Here is a 20453-nt window from a genome sequence, read left to right as displayed (position 1 = left end):
ACACTGTAATGCTCCTCTGCACTATGAATAAACCCAATTGAACACAATTTAATGAATGTAATATGTTAAAATATATAGCTTCCTTCGCTCACTTATTTCTTGCTATACTAACTGGTTGCCAGATTCAACACAGGATTTCTACTTCTTGTGGCTCTTTAAAACTTACAATTGCACCATGACACCTAAGGTGAAAAGGGAGATTTATAGCCCATCTCTGACATTGCTCCATCCACACATTGCTTCTGATTATGAAGCAGCATGGTGTTCTCATTTGCAGCTGCCTTTCCCATTTGCAGACTCCATAAATGTCAGGAGTCTGCAAATGAGAAAGTAAGATAAAGCTTTACACCTTCATGAGCAAAGCTCAAACAAAATTACAGCCAATAACCCATGAACTATGCTGATATCTAACCTTGATGTTTAAGAACTTTTAAACTTACTTACAGAGCAACTTCAGTTCATCATGCTGCATGTTTATCTGAAATACAGCTAAATGGAATAGGCTATTCACTTTTATTTGTTTGTTTATTTTTTTACACCTGGATTGATGGAGCTATTTGCTGAATGTACGGTTCCCTTCCTCCCCTCTCATGTACATATGTTCATATATTACACTTTTCCAAATGGCTTTATTAATGCCCTTCAGAAAACTAACACAGTACATTTATGATGTACTAAATTAAGGGAAATAAGAAAAACGGGGAAAACATTTCACATGCTTCTTTTTATTTAAAGCATGGGCTACATCAGCCCTGGAAAGTGGCCCAGTGTTTCAATACAGAACTAATATTGGGCCAGAGGGGGTGCTGGGAGAGAGTAGTGTATGAGAACCCTGCAGTATAGTCCGGTGTTTTTATCCAGCGTCTTGCTGTGTCGTATTGGTTTTGTCTTGCTTTGTTTTGTAGGGAAATGAAGGTTGGGATGATGCCAAATTCCCCATGGGATGAGGGTATCACTGGGGTTTTGGGGTGTGGGTTGTTTCTGTTTGAATAATACTAAAACGGCTATGTTCATGTCAAATCATTTCTACTCAGAAAAGAAAAGGGTGGCAGTTTAGGACTTGCATGTCGAGGTCCCCAAGCCGCCCTAAATAACTCACACATCACACAGAATTTTTGTTTAAGGTTTTTGGCATAATTTTACCACAACTTTATTAAAATACAAAATGTGAGTGGTTGCTTAGGCATTGGTTGCGACTATCTGCCCCCGGTGGGGACAGACTGACATTTCGCAAGCCTGCAAAAGTCAGAAAAGGGGAATACATTTTGGGGATAGCGAAGGAGCAGGGAAACTGCCCTCAGCCCTCCCCAAATGCACCCAGGGGCTCTTGCGTGGCCCTAGCCCCTTGACAGGGTTCGGACAAAAGCAATGGTGAGCCCCTGTATTCCTTTAACCTTACTTAAGAAACTCAAACAATTTTGGCTTTTAATGCTTAGCTAATGCAAGAAAGTGTTTTGCTTGGTTGACAAACTAATATGGAATGCCTGCAGTTAACAGTAAAAACAGCTCATACACAAAACACATTTCAATTAATTTCTTCTCAACAGATGTTTATAAATAAAATGACTTTCTGGATCACTTCACTCTAGCAAAATGTGTGATTGTGTAGCAGTCCAGATGGCTCCATTTTGTTCTTCTACACCTTTGTGAGCAATAATTTATATGGTTCCCCAAATGCTCGTTAGTTATCATTTCTCTACAGGGCAGCAAGACCCACCCCCAGTAATAATTAATATTTTGCAAACTATGTGGCACATCTGGCTTCCATTCACTAGAGAATTTAGATTGTGCCAAATTCTGCCCCAATGTGCTATTTCTATTGACATATGGTCCAAAGGAAAAAAAGCAATTAAGAGGTTCCTTTTATTTAGTTGTTTGTTTACTTACATATTTAAAATATTGATATACCAACTTTCTCATATCAAAGCCATTTAAAATCATAATAATGTAATCAAACAATATAAAACTAAAGTAAAATAAAATAGTAAACAATGGAAACACTACAAACACACAGATTCAGGAGCCCACCCTGCCACAAGCCACCTGAGATATTCAGGTCTATGACCCCTTTCAGAAAACTATAAAAGGAACAAGTTTTGATCTCCACGAGGTCATTCCTCAGCTTTATGATAACTGCCACTTCTACCCATTTTTTTATTCTACTACACATTATTATCAACCCTGCCATGTGGGAATCCCTTGCAGACGACCGCAGCACCTGGAAACAGGCAGTCAGGTTGTGCATCCATAATAATAATATAATAATTTATTGTTTGTACCCTGCCCATCTGGCTGGGTCTCCCCAGCCACTCTGGGCAGCTTCCAACAAAGATTAAAAATACATTAAAATGTCACACATTAAATACTTCCCTAAACAGGGCTGCCTTCAGATGTCTTCTAAATGTCAGGTAGTTGTTTATCTTAATAATAATAATAATAATAATAATAATAATAATAATAATAATTTATTTATCTCCTGCCCATCTGGCTGGGTTTCCCCAGCCACTCTGGGCTGCTTCCAACAGAATATTAAAATACAATAGCCTATTAGACATTAAAAGCTTCCCTAAACATCTGATGGGAGGTCATTCCACAGGGCAGGCGCCACTACCGAGAAGGCCCTCTGCCTGGTTCCCTGTAGCTTGGCTTCTCACCGTGAGGGAACTGCCAGAAGGCCCTCAGCACTGGACCTCAGTGTCTGGGTAGAATGATGGGGTGGAGATTCTCCTTTAGATATACTGGACCGAGGCCATTTACGGCTTTAAAGGTCAGCACCAACACTTTGAATTGTGCTCAGAAACATACTGGGAGCCAATGTAGGTCTTTCGAGACCGGTGTTATATGGTCTTGGCGGCCGCTCCCAGTCACCAGTCTAGCTGCCGCATTCTGGATTAGTTGTAGTTTCCGGGTCACCTTCAAAGGTAGCCCCATGTAGAGCGCATTGCAGTAGTCTAAGTGGGAGATAACTAGAGCATGCACCACTCTGGCGAGACAGACCACGGGCAGGTAGGGTCTCAGCCTGGAGCTGGTAGACAGCTGCTCTGGATACAGAATTGACCTGCGCCTCCATGGACAGCTGTGAGTCCAAAATGACTCCCAGGCTGCGCATCCATAGCAGTGACCAGAGGAGAAATGACTGCTGGGTGGAGCACAGATAGAAGAAACACCATGGAGCATCTGCTGCAGCACAACTGGCACATCTGCCCTAGCTGCAATAAAACATGTCTCTCCTGCATCAATCTCCTACATATTCAAGATCCATCATACCAAGGTTTCATTGTGCCAGTATGTTTTGTACTGTGTTCCCCCAATGTTCCCAGAGCATCGTCATTATGTACGCTGGAGACAGATGGGGTTTTAAAGTCACAAAGTTATGTAAACTCTATAGAACAGAAGCTATATAAAAACTCTATAAGAAGACCCTATGACAGGAATCAACTATCCATACTAGCTATACATAAACAATATAGTTTGAGTTAAACAGAGTTATCTCAGTATTTTAAAAATCAGAATAGGGGCAAGAACACAGGGTGAAGGACTATGTACTCATCTTTAGATTCGTACAGACATCAAAATTACTGTGGAAAGAGTTACGTCATGACTTAATATTTGAAAATGGCATATTTCAAACAGCTTGACGGCAGTACTTATCTGTACATGTCTGAGAGGATGTCACACTGAACATAAAAGTGTCATTGTCTAATAAAACATACATATAATTGAGCTGCATATCAATGTTATTTGCTGGTGGCTATGGATAAACTACATACAAGGTTTCTACACTGGCCTTAGCAGTCCAAAATATTAGACAAAATTTCATTATACATCATGGGATCCAATATGCTGGGGACCACTTATGCTTAAAATATACTTCCATATTGTATTTCTATAATTTTGTGGTGATCAGTGGTTTTTAGCAAGTTAATCTGACTGACTGACAAGCTGATTGACTGCATATCAACTGTAGACAGCACTGATGATACCTGATTTTGTTTTTTTAATGTTGTGTACTTTGAATTTACTAATGCAATTCAAATGAACCACCTGTTATCTTTAAAAATAGGTTGATAACATTCTGGATTTATCAAGTAAATTATTCTAAATATGTTAGGTTACAAATACGAAGAAGTGCTGTATGGTATGCAATCAGATTCCCTTAATTTTATGCTGTGCAAGTTCTCTTTAAATGACAGATATTACTAATAAAAAAAGCAATGCACACTTACTTGAAAGTAAATCCCACTAAACTCAATGAGACCAACATCTCAGTAAATATGCTCATGTTTGGGCTGTAAGTAAATTCATTTTCAAAGACTGTGACGCAAAAATAGCTGTTTGCATGAAGCAAACTATACATACCATTTTTAAACATTACCATGGTTGACAAAAGTATATAAATTATCTATTATTATTATTTGAATTTCTATATCACCCTATATCCAGAGGTCTCAGGGCGGTTCACAGAATAAAATCAAAACATAAAACCACAACCCAATTTCCCTCCCCAAAAAAACCATTTTAAAAGGGCATAGGGTGTCAATCAAATCAACCAAAGGCCTGGTTTAAAAGGAACATTTTTGCCTGGCGCCTAAAAGTGTATAATGAAGGTGCCAGGCAAACTTCCCTGGGGAGAACATTCCACAGATGGAGGGCATGTACTCTTTAACAATTTCCCTTTAACATTCACAGACTGTATAATTCAAATGTTTCGATCCACTGAGTGGTTATAACGATGAGCAGCCCTGCAGTGCTGAATTTTTACTATGTACCATCACAAATTAATTATGTGATGTCTTCTTAGCAAATTGGAAACGAAGCATGAATTAACTACGTAAAATTGTTTCAAAGGGGGCAAAAGTAGCATCCATTAGAGGTTTCATTACTAGAAGCATTGTCAGGTAAAATACTGTATCGGTGTGTTGAGCTTTTAGCTAGAGTAGTCTGTTCATAAAAAACAAGCAGAAGACTGAAAATTGCACAAGCTATTCAAGGCTTGCATGGCTTTAACAAGGTGGAGTGGCTTTATAGGTGGGTATAAATAAATTATTATTATTATTATTATTATTATTATTATTATTATTATTAGAATTGGACAAATGCATGGAGGACAAGGCTACCACTGGCTACTTGCCATGATGACTATATGTTCTGCCTTCACTGTCAGAGGTATTACGCCTCTGAGTACTTAGTTACTGGCAATCACAGGTGGGCCGAGTGCTGTGGTGCTCCTGTCCAACTTTAGGCTTCTCACAGGCATCTGGTTAGCCACTGGGAGAAAAGGATGCTGGGCTAGAGGGGCCACTGTCCTGATGTACCTCAGGTTAAGTACTTAATTCGTTCCGGAGGTCCATTCTTAACCTGAAACTGTTCTTAACCTGAAGCACCACTTTAGCTAATGGGCCTCCTGCTGCTGCCACTCCGCCGGAGCACGATTTCTGTTCTCATCCTGAAGCAAAGTTCTTAACCTGAGGTAATATTTCTGGGTTAGCGGAGTCTGTAACCTGAAGCGTCTGTAACCTGAAGCGTATGTAACCCGAGGTACCACTGTACTTAAAAGTTTGAGTTTTGTACAGAAAACCAATGAACAACAGGTCTTGAAATTAATAAAGTATGTGATTGCGTGTCAAGCCCCCCCCCCCCAAACTTGATGAATATGACACGTGGACGCCCATATTTTAGGTTAATCGGCTAATAAAGGCCACAAATTTATTGGTTACATAATGTGAGTGGTATTGGCTTAGGCATTGGACCCGAACCAACTATATCTGACTCCTGCCCACCATGCAGGAAGCATAGCTATCAATGTTTCCCTTTTTTTAAGGGAAATTCCCTTATTCCGAATAGGATTCCTCACAAGGAAAGGGGAAAGTTGACAGCTATGGCAGGAAGTCTCACAATCGTTAACCACCAGTAGGAGGAGCCCTGTTGATGTACATCAATTCAGAGCTCCCCTCAGGGTCACCAGAGATGTCGTGCCATGGCCCTAGCCTCTACCCTGGCTTTGGACAGGAACCACGACCCCTGGATTCCTTTAACGGAATACCCTTAAAGGGGAGGGGCAGGTGATGGCCACAACCTCCCCTTCCATAAACAAGCTTTTCCAATGCCTAACCGCCAAACCTTACAAAGTTGTGACGATTTGCTACGAGGTAGGCAAAAACCAAGTGGCTGGTGCCAATCTGCTAGGTGGAAAAATTCCTACCAGGCCCCTTCAACAGGTGACCAACCGAGGTCCATAGCAAAGTCAGGGTGTCGAACGCAAGAAGAAAGGGTGGGAGGGCGGGAAATCTGTGTTAGCAGGAAGCTGAAAAGAGAGCTCCCGGCCGTGCAGAACATAAATGGGGGCAACAGGTTCTAGCAACCATGGTGTCTGGGCTGGGGAATAGTTGTCCTACCACAACAGTATTTCTAACAGCAAAACTTCACTTTCCACTGTAGAAATGAGTTATTACTTCTCACTTTTATAGTAGAAAACAATAAGGACATAGGTGGGGTCATAAGAAAACCACCTGACAACACTGACTCAACGCTCTCCCAATCATTTCTATGGCAATGAACAAAATGGCAGTGTGGGTGTATCCCATGGAGAAATAGAGGGTGCAGAGCACTGGAAGTCCAGTATGATCCGCAAATGGAACACAACTATAAGCAGTGCTAATTGAGATTCATCACAGAGTGCTAATGCAATCAGATGAGGATCTAATTAGCATGGGGAAAATGATTAATTTGTGCAAATGGTATGAAAAACATTTTCCTGTTTCTTTTTTGTTGTTCTCCAGGACTATAATAGCAGGGTCATACACAGGGAAAGAAGGATGAGAAACTGGAAAATGGGGCTCCCAGATTTCACCTGTGCTGACATTTGTTGCTTTGGGCTTCGGAGGCCTCCCATGCTACCTTGAGCTCAGAGCATCAAACCACAAGCTGTGGCTTACTGTGTGAACCACTACTAGTGGTTTATTTCTCCCAAACAGATCACAATCAGTACGCCAAAAACAATGGCTTACTAGGGTGATTCATTTGGTGGGGAAAGTGTGGCACAGGAGCAATCCAGAAGCATGCTTTTGTTCACTGTAAGCCATTGTTTATGGCTCACCATGTTGTGCAAATTTGATCAATGTATTTAGAATGAATTACTGGTTTCAAAGTGTCCTCACACCATTCAGTATGAATTTCCACTCCTGGGGCGAGCTCTGCAAAACAGTTTTGCAAGTTTTCGTTGTTGCTCTGCTTGACTCAGGGGAAACTGTGGAGTGGACTGTCCTATCACCAACACATCTCCACAAAGCCCCCAAAGCAAATTTGCAACTGTTTTAAAAATGCTTGTGCACATGTGTCACTTTAAAATCATTTTAAAAGCCAGACAGAACTTCTGAAGCATGAGGTGAGATGTAAGACTGACAGCTGACCCTGTAGCCAACTTGCTGGTATGTCACAGAAATTGTGACGTTAGAATCACACTGCAGGTGAAGAAACTGATTGTGACTGTACTGTGAATACCTTGTCTTCGTCCTTAGTCTTAGTTTTTGCAGCAGGAAGCTGCAGATTTTCAGTCCCTATAGATAGATATGGGCTTGCATTCCTATGGCCCCTGGGATGGTGTCCCAGGGCCCACATAAAACACAGAAGGTGATACTGAACTAAGGCCCACTGAACAGGGCCAGATTCAACTAGGTTGTTGCGCTAGCAGAAACCAACGCAACAAATCCTTTAGCCGCAATGGGATTTTCTGCCTTCACCTCCCCAACACGCCCCCAGAGCCCTCCCCAAACTACTAAGGAGAACCCCCAGAACAGCACACAGGGGGAGGAGTGGGGAGATTGTTCTGTTCGGCAAGCAGAAATGCTTGTGCTGACATGATGATTGCCTTAGCATGGAATTGAATTCCACCCCTTGACTAAGTTAGGTTCATTAATTTCAATAGTTCTGCTCTGAATACCACTCTAGATCTCCCTCTCTGAGGATGCAGAGAGAGGTCCAACCTCAGAGAGGGACAACCCATGTCAAATGCCTTCTTCTCATCATCACAAAAAAAACCCATCTCTAGCCCTTCCCCTACCAATCACAGAGTTCTAACATTGGTAGAAGAAGAAGAAGAGGAGGAGGAGGAGGAGGAGTTGTTGTTGTTTGGATTTGATATCCCGCTTTATCACTACCCTAAGGAGTCTCAAAGCACTAACATTCTGCTTTCCTTTCCTCTCCCACAACAAACACTCTGTGAGGTGAGTGGGGCTGAGAGACTTCAAAGAAGTGTGACTGGCCCAAGGTCACCCAGCAGCTGCATATGGAGGAGCAGAGACGCGAACCCAGTTCACCAGATTACGAGTCCATCGCTCTTAACCACTACACCACACTGGCCAAAAAAGGGATGGACCAGAGGTGGATTGGGGGTATGTTGAGGAAAGACATGAAGTATCCATAGCATTACCATTTTCCTGACATGCCCCCAAACCATGCCAGCAATGGGCTTGTTTAAGTGAATTCCCATTGAAAGGGAAATTAGTTGGCGGGAGAATGGTGGAACTAAGAAAGATCAGAGAACCAAAGAACATGAAAATATTTTGTTAGACTGGGTCAATGGCCCATCTATTCCAGTATCCTGTTCTCAAAGGGGAGAGCCACAAGCCTGCAAGTAGGACCTGAGAACAACAGGGCTCTCCTCACCTGTGATTGCCAGCAAATGGCATTCAGAAGCATGCTGCTGCCTCCCAACAGTGGAGGTAGAATATAACCTTTGTGATTAGTACCCACGGACAGCCTTATCTCCATGAATACTACTTTAAAGTCATTCATGCTGGTAGACATTACTGCCTCTTGAGGGAACCAGCTCCATAATTTAACGATGTGCTATGTGAAGGTCACAATATAAGACAGGGAGAAAAGCTCCTCTGTCATGAATGTTCCACCCTTACTTCCAAGCTGCTGGTGAGATCCCAGCAGAACATGGATGCTTTACTTTAGATTCCTGCATTGCAGGGTTGGACTACATTGCCCTTTGGGTCCCTTCTAACCCTACGATTCTATGAGTCTATGATTGCATAAGACGGATCAACCACTTTTGGTTTTCACCCCTCCCCACCTTCAGGATTTCATTCTTAATGCACTGTTTTGTAGCTTACATTTCAAGCATAATGGTGACCGAGTGTGTGACAGAGAATAACATGCACAAACTAATCTGGCACAGAAGTTTGTTCTACAATGTCACGGAAGAATGTCAATAAAGAACTGAACCTACTGTAAAACAAAGTCTCCCTCTGTTTGCAGGTATTGAATGCTGTCTTTGATTGTAAAAACAAAAAGAGTGTACACTTGTAGAAATGTGTTCTTCTCTAGATTTTTCTTCCATTGAGAAACTTATGGGACCATTTCCAAAAAACAAACAAACAGGTTTCATTTATTAAAATATCTTACGTTTTGTGTCTAATAGCCTAAACAGAAGAATAAGCCACACCAGGTACAGAGTTGCCTGCAAAAGAAAGTACTATGTTCTGTTTTAACTTTTGATTTCTTTATCTTTAAATATGTAAGCATTTTTCAAGCAGGGTTTTATAATAATAAACGTTGGCACATGGTGTGAAACAGGCAATCGGTGTAGTGCAATGCACTACAGATCATAATTCAGGAAGAAATACATAGTTGCCTTCATCCAGAAAATGCAAACAGAGGGGATTTACTATCTTCCTGGGAGACACAGAATTCCTCATTCCCATGGCACAGGCATGTGGAAGCCAAAGTGTATACACAAGTTTATTTGAAGCCATTTAAAGGGCAAAGTTTTACTGGGACAACAAAAGACTAGGAAAAGTACTACAGAAGGACAAAGTGAAACATGAGAAAGGCCAAACGACATTATATTTTGCAAAATCACCGTAACAACTCCAGCTTGGAGATGTCTCCGATAAACAAAATGAATAAAATGAAAAAGAAACCTTTCTAAAATACCCACAACCTCTCACTAAAAGTGTGTTAAACATGCTATAAAGTGCCTGCTTCTTGTTCAATCCTATTTCTAAGGATAGGATTCTTAACTGGTATAAAATAGCAAAGCATATGCATTTTAGTGGATCTGCACTGATCATGGGAATTTTTCATCCCACTGACTTCAGTGGGAGGGATTGGAGGGAAGGCACCTCAATATCAATGACCATGCTGCCACCATGGCAAAGTAGAGGATATGATGTTACGCAGGACCCAATCATAACAAGCTACCAATAATATACAAAATGCACATGGGGAAATAATAATGGGTTATACTCCATGTCGTTCTACCTCTCTGGCCCCAGGCACAGAGATTCCAAGGAAGTATTCTGGTAGTTCCCATGAGCAAACACAAAGGGAGCACTGTGCACAAAGCAGCATGTCTCAATTTGAGCACATTGTTTATACTTCTCAGCCCAGAACTCTAGCAGGTACCTCGCCTTTGCACTCCAGACACATGCATCTAAAGCCCCACAACAAACAAGAGAAAGGGGAGCACAGGAAGCTGCCTTGTACTGAGTCAGACCATTGGTCCATCTAGCTCAGTTTTGTCTATGCTGACTGGGAGCGGCTCACCAGGATTTCAAATAGGGTTTTCTCCCAGCTCTACCTGCAGATGCCAGGGCTCAAATGCAGGGCTTCCTGCATGCAAAGCACTGAACTATGGTTCCCATGGTTCTACTCATCCTTTTTGCTGTTCATGAATACTGTGTCATGTCTGAGTGTGAGTGATACTGCTCTGATACTCTCTCCTCTGCCCAGAACAGCAGGTAGCATACAAGGGAGGCACACAACCACCCATGTAAACAAAGTCCTAGTCCAACCACTCTACTCAAACCTACTGCCAGCCAAACACTCATTAGTGTTGCAGGGTCACAGCCTAGATGTATGAAGCAGAACAACCAGGTACTGAACACACGGTATATGCCTACAACCTGCAACAGGGGTGAGTAAGTCCCCACAACCACCCACCCTGGCAGAAGAGGCTGAGGCATGGCTAAGTACCCAGGTGGCACCGCTCTTCTCTGTCAGTCCCTCACACCTATTCTGCATCCTGCTCCAGGGACTACAGTACAGTGGTACCTCTGGTTACAGACTTAATTTGTTCCGGAGGTCAGTTCTTAACCTGAAACTGTTCTTAACCTGAAGCACCACTTTAGCTAATGGGGCCTCCTGCTGCCACCGCACGATTTCTGTTCTCATCCTGAAGCAAAGTTCTTAACTCAAGGTAATATTTCTGGGTTAGCGGAGTCTGTAACCTAAAGCATATGTAACCTGAAGTGTATGTAACCCAAGGTACATGGTACTGTACATGGTACAGCTGATGACAATTGCTTGTTATTCTCTCAGCACCTCTCCCCTTACTCTCCACAAGCAATTGTCCTATAGCCGCAGGATCCACAGGATCCACAGGATCAAGTGCTTATATGTGTCATCCATTAAAGAGGTCCAGCCCACAACCAGGATGCTCCCAACTCTTCTTGTGGGGTTGTTAACCTATTTGCCTCAATAGGGCTCAGGGCCTATGGTGCCTCTACACCCTGCTCACTCATGCTAGCTGAAGTGCAAGGGTGCACAGGCAGTATGGTGCTGCTGCCAAGGAGTATGAAGCAGTCGGGTGGATGGAGACGGAGATAGTACATGACAGGCCTGGCTTATCAGGCATATAGTATAGAAGGAAAGAACTGATGGGGCAGAAAGTCTAGAGCAGGCATAGGCAAACTCGGCCCTCCAGATGTTTTGGGACTACAACTCCCATCATCCCTAGCTAACAGGACCAATGGTCAGGGATGATGGGAATTGTAGTCTCAAAACATCTGGAGGGCCGAGTTTGCCAATGCCTGGTTTGGAGGGTTTATGCAGGAGCCAGTTCATTGGTCCATGCAGCACTGTTCCTGCATGCCTCAGTTGCACCTATGAGGTGGACCCTTCCCTTCCTTTCCAAGGGCTTGATCACCCTCTCCTGTTCCCCAACCCTGTGTCCTGTGAATGAGCCAGTGGAAGCTGCTGCTATCAGCACATGTTAACGGTACCCTTGTTCTGTCTACTTGGCTGCTTCCCAAAAGACCCTTTGCCTCCCTTCAGTGGTCTTGAACCCTTGTCCTAGGAAGGTTGTGTGTGCTCTCTGAAGGCATCCTGCCCAGCAAGCTATGTGGGTGCTTCTCTCCTGCCTCTTCCTTGCATGCATATTGTGTGTTGCAAGGCAGGGGTGTGTGCTTGGGACATGTCCCAGTCACTGTGAGTTAATTTGATTCCATGCTGCATGTAGCTGTCGTAGACTGATTGGTGGGAATTGGTAGAATTTCCAAGGTGTGTCCATCATTTTTACACAGTTTTTGTATTTTCTGGCTGTGTATTTTTATTCTTCCTTCGCAGGCTGTGCACACATTGGATACATCAGGTTTTCAACTGGTGCAGAGGTGGTTTTATCTTCCATCTCAATATAATGCTTACTTACTTATTTATCGGTTAGAGTAGCTTAGGAAAGACACAAAATGCCCACTTTGTGTTTAAGATGAAAAACTTGTTTTCCACCCTGAACACACACTGATAGGTATATTAGCTCGACTCTTCTATCCTCAAGAGGAGACCAGGTGAATTAAGGTAAATTAAAACAAGAGTATGGGTCATTATTTATTGTTTATTAAACTATAATTTACCTTTGAAAAGTAATTGTGTTCAATATTCATAGTGCAACAGCAAGCAGCTTCCAAAAATTAAAAAACCACAGTGTACTATGAGCCATAATGGCCTCACAAGTTGTTTTCGGATGGATGAATTCATTCTACCATTCTAGGTTAGATTTCCCCAAAGACAAATTCAGTAAATTGTGATATTAAAAAAAACCAAACCCAAGTCTCTGCTCCATTTCTTTTAATCAGCATGTTACATAACTGTTTTACTGCTTTAATATTTATTTAACTTCAACTGTTAAAATGTTAAGTTTGCAAAACAAACCAGCTACTTAGAATACAGTAGTACGTTTCATTATTTTAGGAAACAAATGTCATATTTCACATTATCCATTATTTTTTTTTTATATATATAAATATTTATTAAAGTTTTTAAATATAAATGCACAAATAATAAACAGTCTTACTTCTATCACAGACATAATTTCATCACTTCTTTGGACTTCCTCACGTCTCCCGCTCCCATTTACATCGTTAAAAGTTTTTTCCAAACAAATTATCAACTTGTTTACAATCTCATGTCCACTCATTCAAATATAATCTAGCACTTCTTCCAAAAAATTTTATATTTTCTTTAGTCTCACTTATCATCAAATTTCAAATCTAATTTAGTGGTGGCCAGTTTTTTATAATCTAGCATCCTTCTTAGCATTCAACCAAATTACAATGTTTTTGTAGATACTTCTTGAATTTCTCCCAGTCTTCCTCCATCTTCTCTTCTCCCAGGTTACGGGTTCTGCCTGTCATCTCGGCCAGTTGCATATAGTCCATCAGTTGCATCTGCCACTCTTCCAGTGTGGGTAGATCTTGAGTTTTCCAGTTTTTTGCGATGAGTATCCTTGCTGCCGTTGTTGCATACATAAAGAATGTTCGGTCCTTCTTTAACACCTTCTGGCCGACAATACCCAAAAGGAAGGCCTCTGGTTTCTTCTGTGCACCTTGGAGTTTTATTTTCCAGTAAGTCTTTGTATTTTGTCCAGACATTAAACACTGCTTTCCTGACAATATGGTTCTTAAAGGCCTTATTGATCTTAACTTTGTCATACCATAGGTATGCATGCCAACCAAAAGCATTGTTAAAACCTTCCAAGTCCAACACGTCAGTGTCTTCGAGAAGTAGCCAGTCTTTTAGCCAGCAAAAAGCTGCGGCTTCATAATACAACTTTAAGTCTGGCAGGGCAAAGCCCCCTCTTTCTTTCGCATCTGTTAATATCTTAAACTTAATTCTGGGCTTTTTGCCCTGCCAGACAAATCTGGATATATCTTTCTGCCACTTCCGGAAGCACTCCGTTTTGTCCACGATCTGTAATGTTTGAAACAAAAACAACATTTTTGGCAATACATTCATCTTGATAGCAGCAATTCGGCCTAACAAAGAAAGCTTCAATTTTGTCCAACTATCCAAGTCTCTCTTAATTTCAGACCAACATTTTTCATAATTATCCTTAAATAGACTCAGGTTTTTTGCTGTTATGTTTACCCCTAGGTATTTTACTTTTTTAACCATAGTTAGTTCTGTTTCTCTCTGAAACCTTTCCGACTCTGTATCTGTCAAATTTTTTCCCAACACTTTAGTTTTCTGTTTATTTAATTTAAATCCTGCCACCCGACCAAAATCCTGTATCAGTTGTAATACTCTTTTCGTACTAGATTCTGGCTCCTGCAGAGTCAAAACTAGGTCATCTGCAAAAGCTTTCAATTTGTATTGTTTCGCTCCGACCTGAATCCCTTCCACCAACCGGTCCCCTCTGATCAAGTTCAAGAGCACCTCCAGAACCGAAATAAATAACAAAGGGGAAATCGGGCAGCCTTGTCGTGTTCCTTTTTCAATTTTGAACTCTTCTGTGACCACATTGTTAACTATTAGTTTAGCCTTTTGTTCTGAATATATTGCGTCAATCCCATTCTCAAACCCCCGTCCCACTCCCATTTCATTCAAATTTCCCTTCATAAATTTCCAAGAAATATTGTCAAATGCCTTCTCCGCGTCTATGAAAATTAACACTGCTTTTGTATTTATATCTGTTTGCAAAAGTTCCAAAACGTCAATAATGTTCCTAGTATTTGCAAACATATGTCTGCCTGGGAGAAAGCCTGCCTGGTCTTTATGAATTACTTCATTAAGAACTCTTTTAAATCTACTTGCCAAAATGTCTGCAAATATTTTGTAATCCACATTCAGAAGGGAGATGGGACGGTAGTTTTTAAGTTGTGTCTTTTCAGCTTCAGATTTTGGTATCAATGTGATAAAAGCTTCCTTCCACGATTCCGGCGCCTTCTTCCCTTCCATAATTTCATTACAGACCTCCATCAATGGTTGGATCAGATAGTCTTTTAGTGTCTTATAATACTTGGAGGTCAGACCGTCTGGCCCTGGAGATTTGCCCAATTGCATGTTCTGGATAGCTTGTTCAATCTCTTACTGTGTTATTTTGTTGTTACTTCCGGAGGCGGCGCGAAGGGCAATGGCTGCCCTTTCCTAACGGGAAGGGAAGCTCCGCTCGAGAAAGGGTCGTCCGCTACGGCGCAGCGGAGACCCGAAACGGAAACCCGCAGGCAGCAGAAGCCTGCGGTCCCGGGACCCGGCGGGCGCCAGCAGCGGCCACCGAAACGTTGAAGGAACCCCGTAAGGGGCTCCGGATCGCGGAGGAGGCTGCGGCGCTGTGGGTCGTTCCGCAATCGGCGGAGTGAAGCCGCGTAGCTGTTGCCAGTGAGCGCTGACCTTTCTTCCTGAAATTTATGCTCTGAAAACAACAACTCGTGAGTAAACAACTGACTGTATGCAATTTGGGACTTTAAAATATTATATTTGGCTGAAAGCGGAGTGGCGAAAAACAGGAAGTCCGTCTTCCGCTCCCATTGAACTTGAACGCAAAGAGCTGGAGGAGTGGAGGCAAAGAGAGATCTTTTAAATTACTTGATCTGAGCACCCATTGAACTTTATTCAAAGTGGAACAATAACTTTATGTGTTGGACTTTTATATTTTAATTTATACGGGGATATCTTTCTCCCTTTGGAGCTACATTCTAACTAAAAACCCCAGGCGCTGGAGCTGCCTGAGAAACTGAGCTGTCAGCTTGCAGTTTGCAGTTTGGATACTTTGAATCTGAACTTTGAAACAATCTGAGAGAATTTGAACTTGCTACTTTAAGGCATTTGGATTACCAGCTTGCACCATCAGAAACACTGTTGCTGTATTAAACCTCAACTCTGCTGAAAAATCTCTTTATTGAAGGTTCTTGGACTTAGAAATCTGACTTTATTAACTGAAATTGATTTCTTTCCTGAAATATTTTAAACTCCCCCTAGAGGATTTGGGACCTATAACAGTGACTTTTATTTTACTTTCCCTTTCCCGGCCCTCTGCTGACTGTTACCATCTGGGCTGTGGCTTTCTCATGGGAACAACTCAGCTTGACCTTGACTTTTAGATAACTTTGGAATGAGTGGTACAAGAAGGAGAGGAAGAACTAAACAAACAACTTTGACAACTTTAACCGCAGCCTCACAGGCACGTAGATCATCTGTGCCTACTTTGCCTTCTGAGGTGGAAGCTGTCTCTCTGCCTGTTTCTCTGCCTCGGGCAGGGGAGGGAGAAACTGAGGAATTACAACTGGAAGATATGGCCTCAGGGGCAAGCACTGCTATTTTAGAGAAAATTTTTGAAAAATTGGAATCTTTGGACAAGAAAGTAGAATCTTTGGACAAGAAAGCCGATGAGCAAACATATAAAATTGAGCAGAACACAGAATGTTTAAATAAATTATCTGGACAAGTTGCACAGAATACTCAAGCAATTGCAGAATTGAAGGAGGCTGCAGGGGAAAATCGGAAATTGGCTGAAGATACCAGCCAAAAACTTGAAAATTTAGAACAAGAGGTAAGACCACTCTGCAAACAAGTAGGTGAACATCAGACCTATTTGTCTATGCTTGAACTGCGGAACAGGGAGAGCAATTTAAGGATAAGAGCAATACCAGAAGTGGAAGAAGGCAACCTAGCTGAGTTTTTGACTAAAGAATTTTCCAAATTTTGGAGTTTAGAGGAAAAGGATTTTAAAATTGTTTCGGCTTTTAGGCTCGGAAGACTTCTAAAGAAAGAGAAGCCCAGAGACTGTTTGATAATACTGAGGTCAAAGGAGGAAAGGGATAAGATTTTGGGCCTACACTACGGAAAGTCACTGGACATTTTGGACAAAAGAATTGAGATTTACAAGGATATTCCTAAACAACTGCTAGATCTTAGATCTAACTATTTGGAGTTGACAAGACTACTAAGGAAGAATTCAATCATCTTTAGGTGGGAATTTCCTCAAGGACTATCTTTTACTTTTAGAGGGAAGAAGATCAAAATCAGAACATCAGAAGATAGAGATAAATTTCTGAACGTATACGGAGAGGACCTTCACAAAGGAATTGACCAACTTCCAGGGCCTGAAACACCAGAGGTACCTGCACCCTTGGACCCTGAAGATCTTCTGAATAAGATACCACCCCCTGAAAAATAACCAGATTTATTCAGGATGTCTCTGCAACTTTTGAGCTGGAACATTAATGGCTGCAACATCCCGGAAAAAAGGAGGAAAATTTTTCATATATTAAAAAAAGAACAATTGGATATTATCTGCTTACAAGAAACACATGTGACTAGGCTCCATAGAAAGGTGTTAATAAACAAAAGACTTGGTCAAGAATTCATATCTTCGGACAGAGTAAAGAAGCGAGGAGTGGTGATATATGCAAAAGAGAGCCTGTCACCTAAATTCTTATTCAAAGACGAACATGGAAGAATATTAGGAATTGAGATACAATATCAAGGAGAAAAGATTTTGATATTAGGAATTTATGCACCAAATGACGGGAAATCGGAATTTTACAAGAAGTTGCATGAGATTATGCTGGACTATCTGGACTACAACAACATCATTATGATGGGAGATATGAATGGGGTCGTATCGACAAACATGGATAAGTCACAAAATCAAAATGTTACAAAAGACGGCAGACTGCCAAAGACCTTTTTTGAAATGGCAGACAATATGGACTGGATTGACATTTGGAGAACTAAGAACCCCCTGGGAAGAGAGGGAACATTCTTCTCTGAAGCCCAACTGACTTGGACAAGAATCGACCAAATATGGATATCTAGAGGTCTGGCACCCAAGGTCAGAAAAGTGGAAATCTGCCCAAAGACCTGCTCCGACCATAATGCGCTGAAGATGGATATGACATTTTTGCCAACCGGTTCCTTTAGATGGAAGATGAATGATAGCTTGTTTAGAGATCAGGAGATTGTCAAGAAGGCCCAAAAAACTCTAAAGGATTATTTTGAAATAAATATGAACACTACGGTGGAAAAAAGAACTATCTGGGACGCAAGCAAAGCTGTCATGAGGGGGTTCTTGATACAACAGAACACTGTAAAGAAAAGAACACAAAATGAAAGGAAGGATAAGATTTTGCAGAAAATCAAAGAATTGGAGAAGAAATTAAGATCAAATCCAAAGTCACAGCCGATTCTGAGAGAAATTAAATTGTATCAAGCTCAATACTCCAAATTGATAAACCAAGAAATAGAATGGAAGATTAAATTAATGAAACAAAAAACTTTTGAATCGGCAAACAAATGTGGGAAACTGCTAGCTTGGCAGTTGAAGAAGAGACAGAAACTAAATACAGTTACAAACCTAGAAATTGAAGGAAGAAATATCCAGAACCCCATGGAAATTAGAAAGTGTTTCCAGAGATACTTTAAAAAATTATACACTCAAGGGCCGCAAGATGAGGTTGAGATTAAACAATTTTTGGAAAGAAATGGACTAACAAAGTTGTCACAAAAAAACAGATTAATCCTGATCAACACATTATCCATTATTTTAACCAATTTACTAATAAACCTTTACCCCCCAAAATTAATAGGCATTGGAAACAGACAATGCTAAAGGCCTGCATTTGAATACTATTGGTTCAAGTAAGAAAGCATTTTGAAAAGTTAGATAGGTATATTATTCCTACTTTGAGAATATAAACTGTTTATCTGTCAAAGAGATATACTTTTTTAAAATCAGCTACCTATTTGCCATCCTCCAGTTTCATGAGCATTTGTTATCTAAAATTTCAAGTTACAGGTTGCAATTTATGAGACATCAGTTATAAGAATATATTCACCATCCTTGTACTTGCTCCATAATTTAAGACATGCATAAAACAAACAATTCACAGAAGCTGTCTTAAGAAACAAGAAGATTTGAGTAGTTTCTCATCAAGCAAGTTTTCTGCATTCCAATCTTCAGATTAGATTCTGTTTTCTTGTTTTAAGAATTGGCACAATCCAAATGATGTCATTCGAATGGCATTTGCCTGTTATCAATGGCTAGTCAAATATTAACTTGAGCTTTTGCCTTGCTTAAATTGCTAGATGCATTTTAAATCAGTTTGGAATCCAGATGTGATATACAGCTGTAGATACAGTATGTATGTATATATATATAAACAAAATCAGAGTAATGGCCATTTTTTAGAACTATTTAGCTTTAATTAATTTGTTTAAAATAAATAACAAACCAAACAAACTCCAATCAGAGAGCAAATAACTTCCAATGTAAACTCTTTACTCAGGTTTTCTGCTCAGTGGCAAATTACTGTGGCAGCTAATTAAATTTTGTGAACATGAAGTCATTCATTTGTGCACATAGAGTTCCATCCTATTCAACACAGTTCCCCATTATATAACTACCTAGCCTGCCAATTGTCACCATTACCTTTCTCCCATAAGCTTTACATTATGCAGTTCTCAGGAAACTATTTTGATTACAAAGTCTCTCTCTCTCTCTCTCTCTCTCACTCACACACACACACACACACACACACACAAATTGAATCAACTTACATTCCTAGGAACCTTCTTTCATTCACTCTAAAGAAGGAAACAATAGCGGAGAAGAGGAGAATGTGGGAACTGAGCCAGGAACTGTGCCAGAAAAAGGGCTATAGTCAAGTGGGTAGCAAAATGGCTATGAGGGCATTTTAATTAGTCATAACCCACAACTTCAACATATCAGGTGGAATTCAACATTGTGTTAATTTGATAATTCCATCAGCACAAGCATCTCCACCTGCCAGCAGAACATCTCCCATCTCCTCCTCTATGTGATGTTCTAGGGCAGTGATGCAGCCCAAACTGCAACCCAGAACGCACTTACCGTATTTTTCGCTCTATAACACGCACCCGACCATAACACGCACGTAGTTTTTAGAGGAGGAAAACAGTGAGTTTGGAGTAGCCCAATGCAAAAATCCTGAGGATCCTTTGTAACCACGTTTTAAGTGGGGAGGGAAAGAAAAGCACTCAAGGGACAAGGAGCATGCGTGGGGTGGGTGGAGAAGGATGCTGCTAATAATGAAGAAGAGGGGTATAAGGGGAGAAGGCTCCTCTCCTCTCCCGCTTTGCTCCTTTAAAGCAAGCAGGCTCTGCTTTTCTCCCTCCTCCCCGCTCATCCCCGGCTTAGCGAGCTGAAAAACTTTGCTGCTATTTAGCTAGCTGAGTGGGGAGGAGAGAGGGACAGAGAGCCTGCTTGCTTTAAAGGAACCAACCGGACAGGAGCCACTTACACTTGTGTAAGAGGCTCCTCTCCTCTCCCGCTTTGCTCCTTTAAAGAAGCAGGCTCTCTGTCCCTCTCTCCTCCCCACTCAGCGGCTCTTCCCCGCTTTGCTGTTTCAAAGCGAGCCACGGAGGAGGGAAGGAAGGGGAACCATGGATCCTCTGCTCAGGACTGCAGCAGA

The 20453-nt window shown here is 41.4% G+C and overlaps 1 protein-coding gene across 5 annotated transcripts in view; it reads right to left on the bottom strand.

Moving 5' to 3' along the window:
• Positions 1 to 20453, bottom strand: part of SHANK2 (SH3 and multiple ankyrin repeat domains 2) — a 353024-nt gene that overhangs the window by 319379 nt on the left and 13192 nt on the right. The window lies entirely within an intron of this gene.

This window comes from Podarcis erhardii (genome assembly GCF_964252035.2).
Source record: "Podarcis erhardii genome assembly, chromosome: 1".
In the NCBI taxonomy this organism is placed as follows: Eukaryota; Metazoa; Chordata; class Lepidosauria; order Squamata; family Lacertidae; genus Podarcis; species Podarcis erhardii.
This window is presented reverse-complemented; position numbering and strand designations above follow the sequence as displayed.